A 23,740-nucleotide genomic window follows, 5' to 3' on the forward strand; every position below is an offset into this window, starting at 1 on the left:
GCGCAGAGTCACACAACAGGGCTAGAGAGTGATGGCCCCAAAAGGGAATACAATTATAAAATTACTTCTTGGTAATCAGAATGAAGGGGAGGCTTTTGAGCAAGCAGAACTTCACAACAGCTGTTACATGGCTATGCTGTCACTCAGGCTGGGAATTCTCTGTTTTCTGGGTAAGTACAGCTAGTTTTTCCTCTTCTTATAAGCACTGCTCTCCTAAAAACCTCAATAAACTTGAGGAGTAACTTTGTGACAAATCCTTTGTTGTTGTGTTTCTTGCTGCTGCTGAGCCATGATTACAGACATTGTCCAAAATCAACTTGCGGGCTTGATTTACCCTGGGAATACATTAGCAGCAACCAGAGGAACACGGGCTGCAGGCCTGCAGCAGTGGAAAGTCTATCTAAACCAGAGATGTCATGTTTAACCAACCCACAACACTTAACTCCTGGGGAGGTCCAGAAGTGGCTTTCTGGTGGGCAGAAAGTGGGCCGCCACCATCCTGCTATTGTGTTCAGGGGCTTGAATCCTCTTTGGATGCAGCTGTCACCAGCAGCACAGTGGGGTAAAAACTGCTTTCCCCTACACTAGTGGGAGCGAATCAAGCACTAGGTCCTGCCTCATCTTTTATCCCATTTGTAACAAACCGGTATGGGCAATACGCAATACTGGATTGGTCCCTTATAGTCCTGCACCACAAACATTAATCTTACTAAACCCTCAAGAGCATACTCAGAAAATGGGCCTTTGCTGCCCTTATTGACTCCCAATAAACCTTCTGAGCACAACATCTGGCCATTTTATCTAGCCTGGCTTTTGTAAGCCACTTAGGCTACGTCTTCACTACCCGCCGATCCGGCGGGTAGCAATCGGTTTATCGGGGATCGACTTACCGCGTCTCGTGAGGACGCGGTAAAATCGATCCCTGATGGCTCTACCGTCGACTCCGGAACTCCACCTCGACAAGAGGCGGTAGCGGAGTCGGCGGCAGCGCGGCAGCGGTCGACTTTCCCGCGTCCTCACCGCCAGGTAAGCCGACCTAAAATACGCAACTTCAGCTACGGTATTCACGTAGCTGAAGTTGCGTATCTTAGGTCGGAAGTCCGCTGTAGTGTAGACCTAGCCTTACTCTAAAGCCACCAGTATGCATTATTTCTGTAGGGCTCTCTTGTGCCCATTAGGCAGTGGATATGCTGAGTAGTTGTGTAGAGGCATCCTGCAGCATAAGGCTATAGGAGACATTCTGGTATGGAAGACAGAATGCTTCCTTGAGTTCCTAGCTGCTTAAACCCCTTCACAGGATGCAGCACATTACGCTAGGTTGGCTAGTTCTGCTCTACAGATCAATGCAAAGGAGCGAAGGGTCTAGAGCGCTCTTCCTTTTGGGATGATGCGTGACCACAAGAAACAGTCCCGGTGCTTCATAGAGCGTAAGGGCTGCAATTGTAACAGGATGGTGTGCAGGGTGCAAGCGATGATAGGTGGGTCCTTGTGCACTAGCAGACTGTCAGACAATGACCTAAAGAAATGATATTTATAAAACTGCCCATCAAGTAGCCAGTTACACGTACCCAGCACAGTGACATTTAAGAAGTATTGCAAATATATTGCCCTGAGTATCTTGTATTGAGGCATCCCTTTTAGTCATACATTTCTGGAAATTAATCAAGGTCCTAAACCAATGCCAGTTGAAATCACTGGACAGACTGCCATTAACTGCAATGATCATTGGAACAGGCCAAAATCTCTCTTTAATCGCTCACAAGTTTTTTTAAACATCAGACTTCCCTTGAGATAACATTTCTAGATAGGTTAAAAAGAGTTAGATGAGTAAAATGAGATATTTAGGACAATAATGCGGGAAAAGCCATTGTGGTGACTGCAGTAATGGAATCTTACTATGTTGCTTTAGAAGTCTTGGTATCTGTACTTTTACAGGACTTGTTTTTATGGAAAAGCCTGGATTTTTTTGTTTTGTAACATGGTGTCTTATTAGATGAGCGTATTTTGTCTGAAACCAGATGTGGAGTCTAATTTTGAAATGCTAGGTCACTTGTTTCTGTGTTAGGATGTGTAAAACTACTATAGTAGTGCCAAAATGGATATTTGAGAAACTAGATGCCAAAATGAGTGCACATATATGGCACCAGACACTCTAAGTGCTCACAATTGAAAATTGAGCACTCTGCACTCGTGAACAGAAAGTTAAATATAAATTAATTAATTTCACACATTTTTTGTTCCAACACAGAGCCATTAGCCTTGCTGCTCCAAGGTTTCCACAGCTCTGAAAGCCATGGCTATCTTCTGCTAGCTCAGTCGCTTAATCATTACGATAAAAAAAAAAGAAAACTTTTTTTTGGGGGCGGGGGAGGAGAGGGGAATTAACCCTAGCAACATTTTGAACTAATGCTTTTGGGGTGGGCTTGCTTCCCAGCAACCTTACATGAAATGAAGCTTTGAACAGACATTTCTAATAATCCTAATAAAGTTCTGTAGCTCCTGCTGGATCATTTAAAAAAAAAAAGCTGAGAGCAGTGCTCTATTCTATATAAAAATAGGCTGTGCAAAGCTGGATTAAAAATGTCACCTTAGGCGCCTGAATTAATAGTTTGGGTATGTACTCTGTTGAATCTTTACTATAGATCAGCATAAGTGAGCTAGACGGACAGTCCTTTAGAGCTAACATTTTTAACAGGTGCCAAATCCAAAATCTTTTTGAAATCTCTATGAATTATACAGATTAAAATACATAAATAAATAGATGCCATTTTTTTTCTTCTCTCTCTCTCACTCTCTCTTTTTTAAACCACTTGGCTTTACTCAGTAACATTGAAAAAAATAAAATTCTGGAAAAGTTGGCAGGAATAAATGTCTATGGTGTCTCTAAAGCTCCAATTAATGATAATGAAACTACACCTTATATGGCAAGGAGATATAGTATAAATGGGATAAGTAAGAAAAATGATCAGCCATTGTGTTACTCCAATATAGTACATCAGAGTATTGCCACTGTAAGGCTATCTTTATTTTAAATCAAAACAATATAAATCTGCAAGCAGGTGTTTGTGTTCCAGGAGTATTGAAAGTTGTAATGCAAACAATCTAATTTTAGCATCTATGTAGAGTGTGAAGTAAATTTACTGATCACTGATGCATTGAACGTAGGGAGGACACAATCAGCAGGAGCTTTCAGCAAAATTATCCTATTAAAGCAGGAAGACTTCATGTGGTTGTTAAGGAAGTAGTCAAAAGCAGGTGATGGAAGTGGGGTTTGACGAGTAGTCAGTGGGCCCACTGTACATGTTAAGTTGTTGTTTTCTGCTCAGCTAAGCAGCAGAGAATTGATATGTTAGCAATGAAGTGCAATGACAATTAAATTGTAACTGACCTACATGTTACCATCATTATGCTTTCTCTTTTTTACTGCTTTCCCTCTTATTTAATCACACAGTATGGGGTTTTTATTAGGCTGTAATGTTAAAATCTTCATCCATTTAGCCATAAATGTTTGACTGGATATCTATCAGACTTCCTTGCACTATACAAACAAAACCATTTTGCTGAATCATTGTTGACTTGTTTGTGGCCTAATTTAATGAGTGTAATAACTTACATTACTATCCAGTTAACATTTAGGAGCCCAGAAAAGACCTGCTAGCATGCAGTAAGCTACTGTATACATTTTCTATTCATATCACTCGTCTTTGCAGTAAATTTTATACAATAATATCCGCTGCTTACAACACCGTTTTTGCTTTTATTCAGCCTAGGTTAAGTTCTCCATATTCAGGCTGCAATGCTTAAAAATCAAAAACCTCAAAATTTTGAATACACTTCCAATTTTCTAGCTTTTAGTCAGTTTACTTAGTTACCAATTAAAATACATGGCATCTCCATAAGGAAAATAAACTTTGGCCTTACCTATATTTATTACAGCATGATCATGAATAAAACCACATTGTTCAGGAAAGGAGAACAAGCAATCTTAGTTAAAGAGAATAAAGTCTCTAAACTAAATATAAAAACCAGTGGAAGTCAACAAGTCATCTCACACAGTGGGATCTGACCTCGATTAGGTGATATGCATTTCACAACATTAAACAATTAAAGGGAAAAACAAAAGTTATTTTTTCCTCCGGGCCTGATCCTTTTTATACTGAGCACTCTCCCATTAGCTTCTATGAGAATCTTTTGGTAGATCCTCAACACTTTGCAGGAGTGTGCTCACTGTGTGGCATCTTGAGAAATGACCATTTAACACCAGCTAGTTATGAGGCATTTCCATTTCTATTCTGTTACCAGCAAGAAAAATCCTTTGCCACCTATTCTGCTCTAAACATTCAAATAGCATCTGACAATCCCATGGATCAATTAAATTACAAATATAGTCTCTGTATTTATGTACTCATTTCATGCATACGTGACAAAATAAAGGCATTTTCCTGCTTGCAAGGCCCATAGTTCAAAAGTCAATATGTATAGAGAGTGAATTTGTAAAGAAATGCAAATGTTGAAATTTCCCATGCTGACAAGGAAAGATATTTTTTTTCTCAGCTTACAAAGGGATAGCACTGATTAGTTTTTAGTCCATACATGCTTTCTTAATTACAATGCTTCAAGCAGTACTTCACACTGACATTCAAGTCTCTACTGAAACAGTTACACTGTACTAGGTAAATCTTAGACAACAGTACTTTCTCAACCTTTCTCCCAAGCAGACTCTGGCAACCCTCCTACTTCTATCACACTGAAGAATCGATTACAGTGGATAGTGAAGGAAGATTGCTTTGCCTGAATTACTGTAAGCAGGATTGTACTGTAGTGCTGTATTGCACTCTGCCTATACAGGGAGCTCTTCCAACTTCTTCGTTTCTTTTTATCCTTGCAACAGATGTTGGTCCTTTAAACTATGTACAGTACAAAGGAATAATGGGGCCTTGGGCACTAATCAATGCTATTGCTACTGATTTTTTCAGATTGCCTTAAATGCTGATACAATGGGGTTCTTCTGGGATTAATCTACCCACCACTGCCAAAGGTACCAGGCAAAGCCTGCAGAAGGAACAGCAAAACCATTCTTTAATTATAGAGAGTGACATCACCAATGAGTGGACAATGCAGAAATCAACACTGGGAAGGAGCAAGAAAAAGCAAGTTAGAATGTCCCATCCACCTATTGAAGTGTGTAGACCAGTAGTGGGCAACCTGCGGCCCATGGGCCGCACACAGCCCGTCAGGGTAATCCGCTGGTGGGCCGCGAGACAGTTTGTTTACATTGACCGGCCACAGTTCCCAGTGGCCATGGTTCACCGTTCCCAGACAATGGGTGCAGTGGGAAGTGGCGCAGGCCGCAGGCTCATGCTGACCGCCGCTTCCCGCAGCTCCCATTGGCTGGGAATGGCGAACCATGGCCACTGGGAGCTGCGGGCAGCCGTGCCTGCAGATTGTCAATGTAAACAAACTGTCTCGCGGCCCGCCAGCGGATTACCCTGACGGGCCGCAGGTTGCCCACCACAGGGGGAGGATGCAGCAAGGGAGAAAACCAAGACATGGAGAAGAAGGAAATGGTGGCTGACAATGTATCACAGTAAACAATAGAAGAAGCAGTCTTCATAGTACAGTAGAACCTCAGAGTTATGAACACTTCAGGAATGGAGGTTGTTCATAACTCTGAAATGTTCATAACTCTGAACAAAACATTGTTCTTTCAAAAGTTTACAACTGAACATTGACTTAATACAGCTTTGAAACTTTACTATGCAGAAGAAAAATGCTGCTTTTAACATCTTAATTTAAATGAAACAAGCACAGAAACAGTTTCCTTAGCTTGTCAACTCTTTAAAAAAAAACAACTTTCCGTTTATTTTTTTAGTAGTTTACATTAAACATGCTGCTGTACTGTATTTGCTTTTTTTATTTTTTTTTTCTCTGCTGCTGATTGCATATTTATGGTTCCAAATGAGGTGTGTGGCTGACCAGTCAGTTTGTAAATCTGGTGATCATAACTCTGAGGTTCTACTGTATAATGCAACTGGCTGATTTGGGGAACAAATGTTTTTAGGTTCACCCTTCAGTGGAAATCTAATGACTCTGAAGAACAGCACTCTCCTAATGAACTAGTGTAACTTAGAAGGGCTTGTTTTTTGGAGCTAGAATGGTTGGTGAACATCTTACTGCTGTCCAGATTTAACTGTATCCTTATCCTCCCGCCCTTCTTATTCCATTTATCTTCCTACACTGTATATTCTTCAGGGTAGGAATCACCTTTAGGGGCTTTATTTTCAAATATTCATGGGACCCTCTGAAAATTAGGCCCCTTTATGGTGTCTCAAATTGGACAACTATAAAAATGGAGGCATCACAAATCACTTTGCCAACTCCAGCCCCATCTGTTTGTACAACTATTTGCACAACACCTGGCACAATGAAACCTCAATCATGACTAAGGCTTCCGGGCACTACTCAGTACAATAATAATAGATACAGCAGTGAAATTCACTAATGACACTGGCCATATTACATTGGATCCCGTGGATTATGGAAACAATGGCTTCTTATTATATAGCCCAAAGCAATTTCACCAAGACATCACACTTCAATGAACACAAACACAAACACACACACACACACACACAGTATTATAGGCATTAGAATAGAATATAGAATTTCTATTAAATTATCCTTATGATTTTTGGGGGCAAAAATATCTTCCAGAGCTGTTTCCTGATAGTAATGCAGTAGCTGAGAAAGGTGGTGCCTTTCACAAACTGCATTCCTATATAACAATAGATTCTATTTTTCTTAATGTGACTTAAATATTAACAATAAAAAAGCGTCTTATTTTGATCATTGAAACAACAGGGCCAAAGTTTGCTCTACTTTAAACACATTAGCTTCAAAGGATGGTAGGTAGGTAACAGACCAGAATTTGGCTCAAAGGGCCTAAAAGGTTCAGTAGAACATGATGCTTCATGTTCCTCTGTCTCTTACACTGCAATATTTTCTAATTTACTATATAGATCTGAAATAAATAAGTTGTATTAATATTGTCTTTCACAGGTTAACACAAAATATTTCACATCTGGTCTCAGAACACACTAGGAAAGCATGTAAGTATCAATATCTCATGCAGATAGTGTCTTCTGATCTGCAAGAACAGAGGTGAAGAAGAGTCGAAGATAATGGACCAAAGCAAATGGTCTGGGAATTGGAAAATCTGGTTTCTAATCTCAGCTGTGTTAAACTTCCTATGTGACTTTAGTCAAGTCATATGCCTCAGCTGCAAAATAGGGATAACAATGCTTCTTTACGTCAGAGGGGTTTTGTAAAGGTTTGTGAGGCATTTAGATACTATGGTGATGGACATAGAAAAGCAATAGAAAGATGAATAAATACATCAAATGCAAAAACCATGATTCAGAGAAAATAAGAGACCTGTGGAGCAGGATTTTATTGTTTTATTACTGGAAAGGCCTTGACATCATAAACTAAGGAAGAGAAATGGGATTCAAAAAGGGCAAGAGAGTCAATTAAATACAGTCCCACATGTGGCGTAGAGGAAAGGGAGTGCTCAACTCCTGCAGGATTTTGCTAGGGTATCACTAACTCCCACGTTACAAATCTGGAGAACTAGGGGGAAAGAATATTGGAAGGGAGAATTAGAGGAGAAGGGGAGACAACCAGTTAAGGGGGAGGTTGGAGGATGCTGTGGGCTACTTGTGTTACTCCTAGGGGAATTCTGAGCTACTGCACATGTGCAGAATTCATGTCCCCCTGCAGATATTTTTGTTTCCCCACAGAATAATAGATTCTGATGGGGCAGTAAAGGGAAGCTGCAAGAGAGGTCACGTGCCCCTACCCGGCAATGATCCCAAGCGGGCAAGTTAGTTCAGGCATTGGGAGCAGCCAGAGGAGACACAAATCACCACCTCATGGGGCGGTGCTGTGCATGCATGTGAGACTCTGTCCCTCTTGCTCAGTATCCCAGTGCACCTGGTGCAGAGGGTCAGGGCCCCGGGATGTTTCTTGGGCAGGCATGGGGCATATGTCAAGGTCGGGTGCAGTCTCGCTGCCAAATCTGTGTCCTGAGAGGAGGGGGGCTGCAGGGTAATGCCCCACCTCTGTGCAGCCAGTGGCCTGCGCTCCCCACTGGGAGGCAGCCCAAATGTATGCCCCTTCCCTGTCTTTGTGTCCGTCTTGCAGATGATTGGAAAAAGGCAAATATAGTGCCCATCATTAAAAAAGGGAAGAAGGAGAAACTGGGGGACTCACCTCAGTCCCTGGAAAAATCATGGAGCATGTCCTCAAGGAAACCATTTTGAAGCACTTGGAGGAGATCAAAGTGATGAAGCACAATCAACATGGATTCACCAAGGGCAAGTCATGCCTGACCAACATGATTGCCTTCTATGAGGAGATAACTGGCTCTGTGGATATGGGGAAAGCAGTGGACGTGATATATCTTGACTTTAGCAAAGCTTTTGATAGAGTCTCCCACAGTATTCTTGCCAGCAAGTTAAAAAACTATGGATTGGATGAATGAACTATAAGGTGGATAGAAAGCTGGCTAGATTGTTGGGCTCAACGGATAGTGATCAATGGCTCGATGACTAGTTGGCAGCCAGTATCAGGCGGAGTGCCATAGGGGTCAGTCCTGGGGCCGGTTTTGTTCAACATCTTTATTAATGATCTGAATGATGGGATGGATTGCACCCTCAGCAAGTTCGCAGATGACACTAAACTGGGGGGAGAGGTAGATACGCTGGAGGGAAGGGATAGGGTCCAGAGTGACCTAGACAAATTGGAGGATTGGGCCAAAAGAAATCTGATGAGGTTCAACAAGGACAAGTGCAGAGTCCTGCACTTAGGAAGGAAGAATCCCATGCACCACTACAGGCTGGGGACTGACTGGCTAAGCAGCAGTTCTGCAGAAAAGGACCTGGGGATTACAGTGGATGAGAAACTGGATATGAGTCAGCAGTGTGTCCTTGTTGCCAAGAAGGCTAATTGCAAATTGGGCTGCATTAGTAGGAGCATTGCCAGCAGATCGAGGGAAGTGATTATTCCCCTGTATTTGGCACTGGTGAGGCCACATCTGGAGTATTGCATCCAGTTTTGGTCTCCCCACTACAGAAAGGATGTGGACAATTTGGAGCGAGTCCAACGGAGGGCAACAAAAATTATTAGGGGGCTGAGGCACATGACTTATGAGGAGAGGCTGAGGGAACTGGGATTATTTAGTCTGCAGAAGAGAAGAGTGAGAGGGGATTTGATAGCAGCCTCCAACTACCTGAAGTGGGGTTCCAAAGAGGATGGAGCTCGGCTGTTCTCAGTGGTGGAAGATGACAGAACTAGGAGCAATGGTCTCTAGTTGCAGTGTGGGAGTTCTAGGTTGGATATTAGGAAACACTATTTCACTAGGAGGGTGGTGAAGTACTGGAATGGTTACCTAGGGAAGTGGTGGAATCTCCATCCTTAGAGATTTTTAAGGCCTGGCTTGACAAAGCCCTGGGATAATTTAGTTGGTGTTGGTCCTGCTTTGAGCAGGGAACTGGACTAGATGACCTCCTGAGGTCTCTTCGAACCCTAATCTTCTATGACACAAGCAGTTGTGGGGCAGCCATGGGGAGCCTTGGCTGGGGATGCCATTTATGGTGGGCAAGGGGGCACCTGTCCCCTTCAAGTTTCATATCCCAGGCAGGGGCACTCTTACCTGCAGCGCCGTGCAGCCAGGTCCCCTCCTCCAGGAGCCAGGGTTCTCTGGCTGCAGCTCCTGTGGCCAGTTTCCTCTGCTGCACTAGGGCATCTTGGGGTGGGGCAGGCAAGAAAGGCGTCAGTCAGGGTGGGAGGGGGGAGCAGAGGGTCCCCATTGGTGGCAGGGAGCAGAGGGAGCACAGGACCGCAGGAGCAGGAGGGATGTTGGAGCCGGGGGAAGGAGAGTCAATATCCAGGGGAAGGGAGAGGGGAGGGCATAGGGCTGTGCCTCGCGGGAGGGGGCAGTGAGTGTGGAAGGAGCAGCTGAGGGGGAACAGTCCCTGTGGCAAAGATCCTGAAGGAGGGAGAACTGAAGAAAGGAGAGGGGTTAGGAGTAGCTAAGTGGGTCTTGGGGTCCATTAGCCCTCAGAGAAGCAGGGAGCACCCGCACCTCTCCCTAGGAAGAGACTGGGGACAGACCCCACTAAGCTAATTCATTCTCTCAACTGACTAATCTGCTCTCTGCCTTCCTCCCCATCTCTCCTACTTTAGAGTAACTTGTACCTGGATCCTGCAGTGAGAATCCATGAGGGCATGAGTCAGATCTATAATGTGTATACAGCACTTCATGTAAAGTGCACTAATATGCTTTGTGTGCAGCATCTTTTGTAGGAAGAACTGAGAATTTTAACTACAGTTTTGTTTGATAGTAATTAAAATGAGCAATTTAAAATGACATTCTACTTTATTTTTATTTTGGTATTTGGTCTTCTATAATGTAATTTAAATGAAAATCCAGGATTGTAACTGAAATGCAGGGTATTGGTTACCAAGTATTTGTAACTTAACTTCCATGTGTTTAGGAAATGAATTATTACTCAAATTCTGTATTAATATGCCTAGTAAGGAATCTATCTGTCAAAAAACATATCCTGAATCTTTGTTTGTTGTCTGTATTGTTACAGACGTACTTGCTGACAGGTATTTTGAAATAAATTACCAAAATAATTGAAACTGGTGTGATTATATTGTGTTATTTTGACAAATAAAACATGCAGAATTTTGCAGTATTTTAAAATATTGTGCGCAGAATTTTTAATTTTTTGGTGCAGAATTCCCCCAGGAGTTTTTTGTTAGCAATGAGAAGTTTGGCAACTGGGGAAATGGGATGGATCGAGCTATCGGGGCTAGTTCATGATGCAGAAATGAGGTTGGATAAGGTAGAACTTAAACTGGAAAGGAAAGGAAATGGAGTGAAAATAAATCCTCTAGAAGGGGACTGAGTGCGGGGGTAGCGTACGCCCTGACATTTGACCTGGAGCTTATTACATTTTAACCTAAACCTGCCTTTGGTTCCAAAGTCTAGCATGCTTTACAGTGCATCCCAAAACTGCTGCTCTGGTGCAGGATTCTGAGACAGCCTGAAAAACTAAAGGTCTTTCAAAGTATAGATTCAATACTGCTTTGTTGCAAAGTTTCATACCAGGTGAAATGCAGATGTTGATCTACAAGCTGCTTGAGAATGCAAGCTGATTTGAGCACCAAATTGAGCAGAAACTAGAGAGAGAGACTTGTTAGTCAGCAGGGAACTCACATGCACACAGGTGTTGCTTCAGCACCATCTTGAAACAGGTGCAACTATGTGACTAATTTTCTCTAGTGACACATCAATATTGTAAAGGTCTCAACTTAGAAAATTGTATCATAGTACTTATTGGCTACAGGGCTTTATGTTTGACTTGGCACTTTAAAAGCTCTGCTATCCACAGAGCCTCACAAAAACACACATACACAATCAGTACGCATGTATCTGTGTCCTTATTCTAATTCCAGGGACCCAGTCTAGAAAAATTCAGTTTGTAACTGTGCCTAGCCACAATCTGATCAATTTCTATATCAAAGGGAAGTGAAAACAGAATTTTAAGTCTCTTGGCAGACTGCTCTCCTAACTGTTACAACCATGGCAGTCTTATCTGGCAGTAGCTAGCAGGAAGTCTCTTAACTGCTTCATCCCAACTCTCCAATTTCTATGTACAGAATGAACAAAAATACAGAGAAGACAAATAGAAAAAAATCAAATTCAGAAGGCAACGTATGGCTATAACTATCCAAGTGCTGGAGAAAGAGGGTCTGAGATTCCCATATGGAGGGGAAACATAAGGACATTATTTCTCAGTGAAATATATTTTAATAAATGAAATCCTATATTTGACATGTGTTCTTTTAATATATGTCAGTCTCCAATTTCGGGGTCAGATTTTGCTATCAGTTAGCTCTATCCACCTCCACTGAAATTGTCTGGGAGTCAATGAGGGAAAGAATGCTCAGACACAATAGTGAGGGGGAAAGTATAAAAACCTAGACAGGTTGGTAGACAGACAGATGAATTTGGGCCATTATAAGTAAATAGAACATATGCAGTGTCTGTGTTTTATTAATCCTTATAATTTGTGCAAGATAGCTACATCTATCTAATCTCTCTCAATATCAACACTGACAGTATAACGCTGACCGCTGTCAAGAGAAGTGCCACTTCACATCTTGACAGCTATTAGCACTTGACATAGCCCGTATGCTTACCTATTCAATACCACTATTCAGTGAAAAGAGTTGCAGTCACTGACTCAAAAGATTTATTGTAAAAGATGGGTGTACAGTGTGGAACAAGATGGCACCAGATTTGTGGTGTGGAAGATTATGGTTGTAAGCAGAAGTTTGCAGGGGTTGCTCACTTCCACTGTGACATCATGTTTCTGATGTTTCTCACTGTACTTAGGGCTAGTCTACACTGGCAACATTAAAGCGGGCAGCTGCTGTGGCAGCGCTTTAACGTGGCTTGTGTTGTCACAGCATAGCGCTGGGAGAGACCTCTCCCAACGCTCTAAAAAATCCACCTCCACGAAGGGCGTAGCTCCCAGCGCTGGTGCACTGACTACACTGCCACTTTACAGCGCTGAAACTTGCTGCGCTCAGGGGGGGTGGTTTTTAGTATGTAAAGTTTGAACCCCACCAACTTCTGGCTCCATAGACTTTTTTCGAACTAGTGGATATTAAATAGCTTCACAATGTGGAATCCTTTGCTCAGTGCCCTCCTAAAAGCACCCTATTCAAAAGCACCCTATTCATTTCCTTTGGCTTACTTTCCCTATCCGTGTTAAACTCTTGAGTCTTTTTGGCCTTCCTCTGGAAAGGAACAAGCTAATATTGTTATCCAAATTTTATTAGGACGTTGAAAGAGACTTGATATTTCTGCCTGGTTATTTCCAAATGGACAAATTCCCTTACAAAACAATGATGAATGTTGTTTACTTAAATAAAGGGTATTGATAGAGGTGCAAGACAAAGGCTGTCAAAACACAGGGCCCTAGTTTTGGAGAAGGATTTTAATGGAAATGATTTCTGCTTCTACTGAGGACCTATGCTTCATCTTTTGTTCCTTTGTTGCTTTTGGTGAGGATTTTTTATAATACTATTTGGGAAGACTGTCTCCTTTCATCAAAAAGTACGCTCAAAATGACACAATTTTCTTTCAGCCTCTCTTTATATTTCTCCAGATTGACACCACTGAGTAGTGAGGTTCCACCACTTTTTTTTTAATCTATTGATCGTTGACAGCTATGAAGTAATAGGAAGATACTTTCAAGCTCAAAATAACTAAGTGATTGTGAAATCACATACATAAATCAGGTTTCAGAGTAGCAGCCGTGTTAGTCTGTATCTGCAAAAAGAACAGGAGTACTTGTGGCACCTTAGAGACTAACAAATTTATTAGAGCATAAGCTTTCGTGGGCTACAACCCACTTCTTCGGATGCATATTGAGTGAAACATATAATCGAGGAGATATATATACACACATACAGAGAGCATGAACAGGTGGGAGTTGTCTTACCAACTCTGAGAGGCCAATTAAGTAAGAGAAAAAAAACTTTTGAAGTGATAATCAAGGTAGCCAAGTACAGACAGTTTGATAGAATCAGTCAACTTTAGAGTACAAGTAGCAGCATCTTCCTCTCCTTTCCCCACTCTGGTACTTACTGACATCAGCAGACCTCTTCCCAACGTCTCAACATCTCCAGAAACTTCTGCTGCCCATAATATAGTACACCTCCTGTTTTTACTGCCCTATCATCATAATTCAGGGTAGGTGTCACAGGAGTTGGCTTTTATTTTTGCTGGTAGGTGCTCCTCTCCTCCCATTGGCCGGGAACGGCGAACCGCGACTGCTGGGAACTGCAGGGGGGCGTGCTTGCAGACGGTCAACATCAGCAAAATGTCTCACTGCCCACAATCAGATTATCCTGATGGGCCGCATGCAGGCCGCAGGTTGCCAACCACTGGTGTATACAGTTTTAATTTTGAAAAACTTGGGCAGAATGTCTACATTTTCAGTGAAATTCATAAGCTTTCAGCAAAATTCCATAAAGACGTCTAGTTCATTTATGAAATTGGATAAAATGTTCCTGGCATGTGACAATCAGTTTTATTTGTAAACATTATCAGGTTTACCACAAAATGAAGACATTTCATCCATCTTTAACACAAAACACAGTACTTTCCCTTTGTCACATTTTGGTCTTCTAATATTCATCAATGAGATTACTGTGCCAAAGCACTGTACCAGTAGCCCAAGTTTTTTGGATAGACCTCTAAGCTCAATATATAGTTCTATTCAATGCAAAAATAGTATATATATATGAATAAAATTGAATGTGTAAATTCTGAAAGGGGTTTATATTTCAAAGCATTAATAGAGAGCCCTGAATATTGGTTAGTTTCATTTTTTAAAAAGAGGATAACAAAATTACCACAGCTAGGCATGGTTATGTGAGTCATGTTGAAGATTTCTGTTGTTGAACTCTGTAATCTTGTGTGCATGATTTTCTTCATTTATCTTTCTAACTCCCCACACATATGGAAATTGCAGGAGTGAAAAACACATCTGGTGATAAACAGCCTAACAGAACAAACCTTCTAGTGATGAGTTTGCTCCCTCCCTCCTCCCCCCCCCCGCGCTCTCAATTTGAAAAGATAATAAACAGACAAAGAAAGCATGACACAAAAGTTGAGCGTGTTAAAATGTACTGCACGTTACTAATCCTAACATAACATTGGCAGCTTGCACCCTTCCCCTGCCAACATCACAAACACAAATTAACACACTGCCTTACTGAAAGGCAAAGGCTGCAGCTACCTTTATAGCTCAATTAACAAGTTTTGTAACTGAGTCACCAGAAATACACAAGACAAAGTAGAAAAATTATTCATATTTGTAACCTTGCCACTGAACAGACCTATTCTGACAGGAAAGAGTATCCTGTTTGACCTTGGAAATACAATAGTGCCAGGAGACAACTTTTCGGTTATAGTGGTGACACTTAAAAAAAAACAGAATTCCCTTTCAGTGAATTCCAGTAGAAAATCAAGGTAATATCCACAACAGAATATAGTTTTCTGCAACTTCCTAGATGGAGGACCTACAAAATCTCAGAGATAAAACTGTACTTCAAAGCTGTAACCAATGCTACTTATTACTAGAACTGGATGGGAAATGGTTTTTGGGACCCATGACCATTTTCAAGATTTTGAAAATGTTCCCATTCTGGGTCAGGATGAAACTGAATCCTTTTGAAGTTTTTTCTATGGAAAACCAGAGAAAGATGCTTCCCTCCCTGCCAACCACCCCACTGAATAGCCAATAAGCCTGGTGGTCAGAGCACTCATCTAGGATCATATGACCCTTGGACTATAACAAATTAACTCCCAAAAAATTCAGATCCCTCCCCGGCCACACACAGCCCCACTTCCTTCCTTTCTGATGTTGTCTTCTTGGAGCTGTGTAAGTTAGTTCTGATTGAACATATATGTCACATGGTACATTTCTGTTTACTAGATATGCATCACTCTGAATCAGGTTTCTGTTGCAAATTCTCCTGTTTACCATTTAAAATTCACTTCTAACAAATATTCTCCAACATTTGCTTAAAATTTTCTGTTTCTCAGATTCCTCCAGAAACCTCATTTGCTGGAATATTCACAGACAGTGAACACAAAAGGGCACAAAATCGAAGGGAGGTTCATTCAAATACCTAAACATGTATTTGTGGCAACTTTTTGGCAGTAGTTCTACTTACAGCCAACTTTATTGTGCCTAGGTATTGTATTACACCGCAAATGAAATGACCCACCATTCAAAGATCTCTGCAATCCTTTGTCAAAATGGGCTGTGCAAGGCTGGAGTTTACTCTGAAACTCCCTTTGTTGGTTTAAATAGTTAGTGTTATTTTAACATAGTTTTGGAGTTTAATCATGCTGAATGTCTCAAAGAATGCATGCAATTCACAAATTGTTGCTTTCTTTCTATGGTGAAGCCTCTTTCCTAACCCTAGAAATCTGCTTTAATTGTTTAATCAGTTTGGCTGAAGCTCGCAAAGCATTAAATTGTTAGTTGTTACTTAACATTCCTTATAAATTGCATTTATTAATTTCTGGAAAGAGATTTGTCCATTGCTACAGTAATTTAAATTAGTACCACATGGTTACAGACTGCTGCTGAATGATGATTACATCTTTGGGGCAGATTCAGCCTTTTAAAGATCATTAAATAATGTTGGACAAAAATTTGGTTAGTTTATCTCTAAGAAGTTACAATTTATCAAAAATGTAATAAACCATGGCCAGAATATTCATCGTAAGCAGCACACAACGTGGTCCATGAAATGACATTTTAGCATCTCCCTCACTGTGGTCAGACTAAAGTTTGCTGACAATGCAGAGTAATGCTCCATTGATATTTAACAGTTCCCATCTACATGATGCTTTGCAGTATGATAGCTTTATACACTCTAGTCCACTCTTACTGGCACTAAATCAGTCACTTTGATATACAACATAGTCCAATTTTCTTTGCTTAATTTAAGGGATGTAAATATTTTAACTTCCCAATCTTAATCACACTGAGACCAGTAGAAGTGGGAATTTCTTTGTTTCTCTCTCTCTCTCTCTCTCTCTCTCTCTCACACACACACACACACACACACGCCAGAAGAGAATTGAATGGTTCTCTAGTGATGACCATTGGTAGGTACTAACTACAGGAATCTTTAACCTTGACACAGTATGGACAAGAGTACATCTCCTACAGGAAAATGTATATGAAAAAATGCATATAAAACAAACATATAAAATAATAGATTCATCTTCCTGCAGCTAAAGATAAATATTAAATAATCCTATCTGATTCTGGCTGAAAATTAATTTCTAAGGCAAATAGTGTAATACGTATATGCGTTTCAATTCCCATTTGGCAATGAGTCTATTTTCAGCATGCAGTACATGGACTTTTGAAAGACTAGAACTGCTATCATCACACACACACTTAAACAACCCAGTCTTCCTATGGGTACCAAATCACTATAATAAAAAGTGTTTTAGATTGTCACTATCCAAACCAATTACAAAAATTGTCTAAACAAGACATTAAAAAAAACTTGTGAATAATATGTTAGAATCATAGATTATCAGGATTGGAAGGGACCTCCAGAGATCATCTAGTCCAACCCCCTGCTCAAAGCAGGACCAATCCCCAGACAGATTGTTCCCCCAGATCCCTAAATGGCCCCCTCAAGGATTGAACTCACAACCCTGGGTTTAGCAGGCCAATGCTCAAACCACTGAGCTATCCCTCTCCCCCCAATCATTCAAAGCAGAATAGGCACATAGTGCCGGATATCTAAAGGTATTTTGGTGACAAATGATACAAATGGGTGTCTAGTAGGGTTTTCGAAAGGGCCTTAGCTTCTTAGGCATTCATTTCTGTGGGAGATGGATGCCTAAATACTTCTGTAAATCTAGAATTTCTATTGCCCCTATTGTAGTCAGGTGCTGTAGCCTGTGTGAAACAGTTAGGAAGAGAATATACTATGAGGATTAGACTGTAAACAGAACACTCCACTGATTAATTTACAGTTGAAAAAGGAAAGAAGTGCAAATAGAGTGTTCCAAATCATGAAGCTTGGAGAGCTGTCTTTACTGTCTTGGCTCAGATCTGATCTAATGGAAGTTCTGTAAGAGATTATGGCTTGGTGTCACTATGTCTTAATGTTTGACCACCCATAAAAGAATGCCCTTCTGTTGGTCCTGGGGCAAACATTTACCACAACTATAATATTTGCTCAGATTTTAAACAAGATTTAAAACTAAGGTCCTGACCACTTGTTGTCATTAAAAATCCTATTGTCCAGGTCTTTGCTTTAAAGTAGGGATACTAATCCCGGTGTTTTGGCGTAATTATAGCTCTGGCAATTATATACTACCTATCTTAATTCATCCTCTAATTTCAGCTGGAAACAGTTACTGGGCCTGATTCTGCATTTCCCTGCTCCTTGCCTTGTCAGTGCAGAGTAGCAGCATTTTCCATCCATTGTGTATTAATATAAATGGCTAGCCAAAGGTGCAGGCAGTGGAGTAATTTTACCAGCAAAGTTTTGGGGTCACATGTAGGATGACCAGATGTCCCAATTTTATAGGGACAGTCCCAATATTTGGGGCTTTTTATTATATAGGCACCTATTATCCCCCACCCCGGTCCCGATATTGCACACTCTGTATCTGGTCGCCCTGGTCACAGCCTCTCATAGTGCTGCAAGCCCCTTCCCTCCTCCTGAGGCTCCCAGTAATATAAGTTCCTCCCTTCCCTCTCACACCCTTACCTCCAATAAGGCTTTAAAAATTCCCTCCCCCGAAACATTCCCTCCCTCTACCCTTCTTCCAAATTTCACTTTATCCATCCTCACGAAGCCCCTCCATCAAAATATCCTCCTTCCTGCCAAAAAAATACCTCATCCTCTCCCTGTGTCAACCCCACCCACATACCCAAGGGTCTTCATTGAGCCTGTCCATCTGTGCTGTCTTCCCCTGCAAGGTCCCCTCCCTGGGTGGCACCCCGACCCAGAGATCCCCTCCCCAAAGACCCTGAGCCTGGACCCCTTCCAAGACACATACCCCTCATGTTGTGTTCCTCACCAGTCTCTTCTTCATATCTAAACCTCTTTCATTTGGGAGGAAGGAGGCACTTGAACAGCTGGTGGACTGGGAGCCAAGTCTCAGTCTCTCCTCTGGAGTTAGCTCAGCCTGCAGCCTGTAATCCAAGCCAGGGTGGAGGAGGCAGAGTAGGAGCTGTTGTTACTTATCACATCTGTGTTCTTGGGGAACCAGGTTGCAGTACCCAACCTGTCTGACTCACAAAAGACCATTCCCTCAGGCCTCCAGCTGCTGCTTGAAAAGCTGATCAGAATAAAGACTTACAAAAAGCAATGAAAAGGCAGTGGGAGACACACCTAAACCTCTCTGGACAAGAGTGACAGAGTTAAGGAAACTCCCCTAGCCTCATTTGCATCAAAGATGGGACAGCGAGGCATCTCCATTAGCATAAGAATGGAGAACAGATTCCAAGGCAAGAACTGCATGGAACTCTGGGACCAGAAAAGCAGGGAAGCAGTGCATGATGGGGGATCTCTGCTCCAGATGTTAATGAACCCACGCCTGCACACACCCAGCTCAGTAGTTATCAGACCAATTCTAGTAATAAATCCTTTACTGGGATCCAAAATACTGAAGATGCCTAATTGCATTGTGAGCTCCCTCGAAGGAACACCGCCCATAGCCAGGAATTATCAGTTCCTATTGTCTAGCCTAAACAAAACAACTTTTGTATACTCCCTTGAGCCATTAGTTTACCCATAAACAAATCTAATGTTCTCCCTTGAACCATTGTTCTTTCTATACAAAACCCCCTACCCACGCTCAAGTAAGTGCTCTGATTCATGGATACAAAATCTGCATCAGTTCCATTGGGACTTCATCTTCTCCTGACTGATCATGCTGGGGGCTCTGCCTGTCTCCAGCACTCTGGACCCTTCAGCTACCACCACCACCTGGGAACCCTGATTGATTCAAGCTTCACAGGGTGGTGAGAACCCATCTCTCTCTCTCCAGGTATAGCCTTCTGACCCTGACTTGTGTGATCTGTTATAGTTTTCTGAACCTGACTTTTATAATAAAATTTAAGTTAGATTTAATATTATAACTGTTTTGTTTGTTTGGCTCCCCTTGTATGGTTATTAACTGGCAATAAATAACATTCATGGTTAAGCTGGCTGCTTCTCTCTCTCTCTCTCTCTCTCTCTCCCTCGTGAGTGTTTTTTGGCTTCCCCATTTGCTCTGCAGCAACACTCCTCATACCTAAGCTAACGATCTCTGCAGACCCAAAAATCCTGTGGGTTTGATCAAGTGGGTTACTACCAGAACAATTGTAACGTGAAAGTGGGGATAGGGACATGCTGAACCTGGGGCATATGAGGGTGACAGCTTGGAAGTGCTGCTTGACCCAGCCTGCTCAGGCGTACTCTATTCCAGTGCAGTGCCCGTGGCATATGAGGGTGACAGCTTGGAGGTGCTGCTCGACCGAGCCTATTGAGTCCAGGGACATATAAGGGGTCAGCTTGGGAGTGCTGATTAACCCAGTCCTCCCAGATGCGCTCTGTTAATGTGTGTGTGTGTGTGCGCTCATCTTATTTTGGGGCTGGAAGAAGAACCTAAGTCCTGCAGGATAGCTCCATTGGGAGGGAACTTGCAGAAGGAAGAAGTAGAGCTCCGTATGAGAACACAAGTGACACAAGCAATACATTGATAGACTTATAGAACTCCCTGCCCCCCCAGAAGAGTAACCCTAATAAATGAGCATACCTCAAAGTAATGGGCAAATCTGGTAACACTGTGGCTCCAGAGAGCTGCCTCCTGTCGGCCCTGGTGACAGGAATCTTCATCTGCAACTGCTGCCTTCACCTGTCCAGCTGATCAGCTCCATAGCTAATCAGCAGGGGAGATGTGCAGAGAGTTCCAAGCTGCACTAAGCAGCCGCCTGTGATGGCCTCTGCTTCCCCCCTTCCAAGTGTGGATTGAGAGATTGGGGGAGAAGGGAAAAACATAGTGATGTCCCCTAAGCTTAAAGCAGGGGACAGATTTGCCCCCGCATTCCCTACAATTATACCTATTGGTGTAAGGCAAAGTAGAATCAGACACACTGTGCAGTGTGAAATAGTTGCTGATCTCTCCCCAGAAGTAACTGCACTTTGTTGCTGCACAATGTGATTCCTACTTATCAGAATGAATATAAAACATAATGAATAATATCAGTCAGAATTTTAATTTCCATGACATTTTCCAACCAGCTCTACTATTGAACCTATCCATAGTGGATGCAAGATTTATTAGATTTTGTGAACCTGAAGTGTAAAGTGACTGTGTCCCGGCTTTACCATAACACAGTCCTGGTTGTTCGTACGATGTCCCAGTGTCCCAGGAACTTCTTTCGGGATGTCTTGGGTGTCCTAGTTTTTCATTAAATCGATTAAAAAACAACAATAACTACAAAACATTTGTTCCAGAATTTGCTCTGTGTTTACCAGGAACAAACAGTCCAATGGACCATTCAGTGTAATGAACAACATGTAGAGTGAAGAGAAAAGCCAAATGGAGATACTATCAAAGCTGTTCTGTTCCTCAAAGAGAATGTTAAATGTCCCTTGTTCTGCATTTCATGATAAACTCATCATGACACTGACTGACTAGGTAAAATCCTCCACTCCAAGAACCAGGCTTGATGAGTCAGAAGCTAGCAGTAGTGACATAAGCACGTTTTAAAAATAATTGTACTTTTGTATGACCACTTTGCATACCTAACAAACATGTCCACAAGTGTGTCCTGTTTTGATTGTGAAAATATGGTTATCTTGCTGAAGGAGGAGGAAGTTCATGCAAACAAGGACATTTACAAATCCCATTGGCATATCTCCTCTCCTAGACTGCACCATTGTCTAACTGGGGCTCTGACAAGAAGTTCCTTAGTCAGAATCTTTTCTCTCAAAAGACACCAAAATCTTACCCTGTACTTGTACTTGTGCAGCATAGCTATGGTGAGTGATACATAGATAAGATATGTTTAGATATTTTGGTGATTGGTATTTATAAAGCACCAACGAGTCACTCAGATTAGATAGATAAGTGGTTGCTCATGGACCTTGATCCCAGTACATTAAGAGGAAGGCTACAATGTAGGCAAGTACCACTGTGTTGCATGCAGAACCAATATTATAAGATCACATTGGGCTTCATTGCTTAGGAAGTGGCTTATCAAATGCTGTAAGAATTGAATTTTTCTAGCAGTGGTTACTAACAACCCCAGGTACAGTGAGATGCAGTAGACTCACATGGGGTTATTGACAAAAGCATGGATCACAGTAGTATTGAGAGGAAGGGGCCCAGTTTCCTGGCAAATCTCAGATAACAGAAAGGATTCTTTGCCACTATTGTAATCCAGGTGTCCAGGAGCTCCAGGGAGTCCAGTATGATACTAGGTCTCCACACTCTCTTGAAAACTTGTGGTCAGACACTCTCAGCTGAAGTTGATGCCAGAAGGAAGCTCTCTGTGTGTTTCCCTGTTCATGTCATCATTGCCTTCAAACTTTGTCTTCTCTGATTTAATCTCAGCCATACTTTATTTTTCCAGCACTGGGAGTTGGTGTTGACTTGTTCATTAGCAAAGAAAGCTTACAACTGCACCTCATCAACATACTATGCCACTGTAGTCCATTCTGTCTCACAGGCTCACTCTGTAGTTACATTTGTATGTATAAGAGGTGGAATAGAAGATCTCATAAGCTGAATCTCACAAAGGTTAGGAAGTTTTGGAGAGGATGGGCAGGTCAGGGATCTATCTACAATGAATGGCAGGAATGTGACCCCATCTACTTCTGTCATGCTTTGAGAGTCAGAAGCACCTTTATGAGCAATGGTAATGAAGACTGCAGAGAGACACAGCAGAATGAGAATAAACCTTTGCCACTGAACCATTAGGGTTGAAGAGCTGTCTCCACAAAATGGTTCACAGAGGTTTGCTTGTGAGGGAAATGAGATATTGAGGAAGGTGTTACTGGTGGTATTTGCATGCCACCATTTCCTAATAATCTTGCTTTGGAAGGTCAGAGATTTGCATCAAGTATGGGTTTCCTCAGAGCAGACTGGACTGCTGCACTTGCAGAGTGCATTTTTGATTATTTTGGTTAGCATGAGGGCTAGCTGTCCTACACTTGTCTTGGCCAGTGATGCGGGGCATGGGATCTGTTTCATAAGACATCACTCCAAGTTTTGAAAGCTTCTTTTTATATAATTAATCCAAATTACCGCAAGGCTGATTGGAAACAGCAATACTTAACCTGTTTGATTTCTATGTTCCCAGTGAGGCCATCTCTGATTTTGATTATTTTCATAAAGTAAGACTAGGCAGACAGCAGGACTATCCAACAATTAATACGGGATATGATAGTAACTGAAAATTGAAGTTTAAATTTCAATGACGGAGAAGAATTGTTTAGAAAAGTAGAGTCCTAAAACTTTACATTGTACCTTTCTTGCAGAGGATTTTCTGTCATGAAGCATATATGCTATCAAATGATTTTAAGTTCCTGTAAGCCCTCCCCTAGAACAACAACAACAGCGGCACCTCACTTTCTTCAGGAACATTTTTAAGGTAACAAGACTGTACAAGGGGTATAATTCTTGTAGACATAATAGTATGAAACTAGGAATGAGAAAATATATTAGCATTATAGGTGTATTTTTAAGGTCCCCCTTTGCATGGTACCTGGACTGGAATCAAGGGAGAGTATCTAGGCAGAAAAAAATTCCTTGACAATGAAATGTGTTAGTTTAAACTGTTCTCAAGGTATGCGCTGGAGGACCTGTCACTTGCAGGACTTAAAACAAGAATGGACAAAATACAAAGAAACATACAATGGGAACAACTCTGCAGTGGCAGGTTCAGACACTGGCTGAACTAAATTAGGCTTTTTTTTAACTCTTATTTCTATTAATATGACTCAAACAGATAGACTTCTAAGAGAGCACTGCAGGGGAAGATATTAGTGAGGGCTAGAGGAATGCTTTGGCCGCTGTGGAAAGGCAGACGGCTCAATATGAAGCCTCCCGGAG

The sequence above is a fragment of the Terrapene carolina genome, unplaced genomic scaffold, assembly GCF_002925995.2.
Source record: "Terrapene carolina triunguis isolate 2854851 unplaced genomic scaffold, T_m_triunguis-2.0 Scaffold132, whole genome shotgun sequence".
Classification (NCBI taxonomy): domain Eukaryota; kingdom Metazoa; phylum Chordata; order Testudines; family Emydidae; genus Terrapene; species Terrapene triunguis.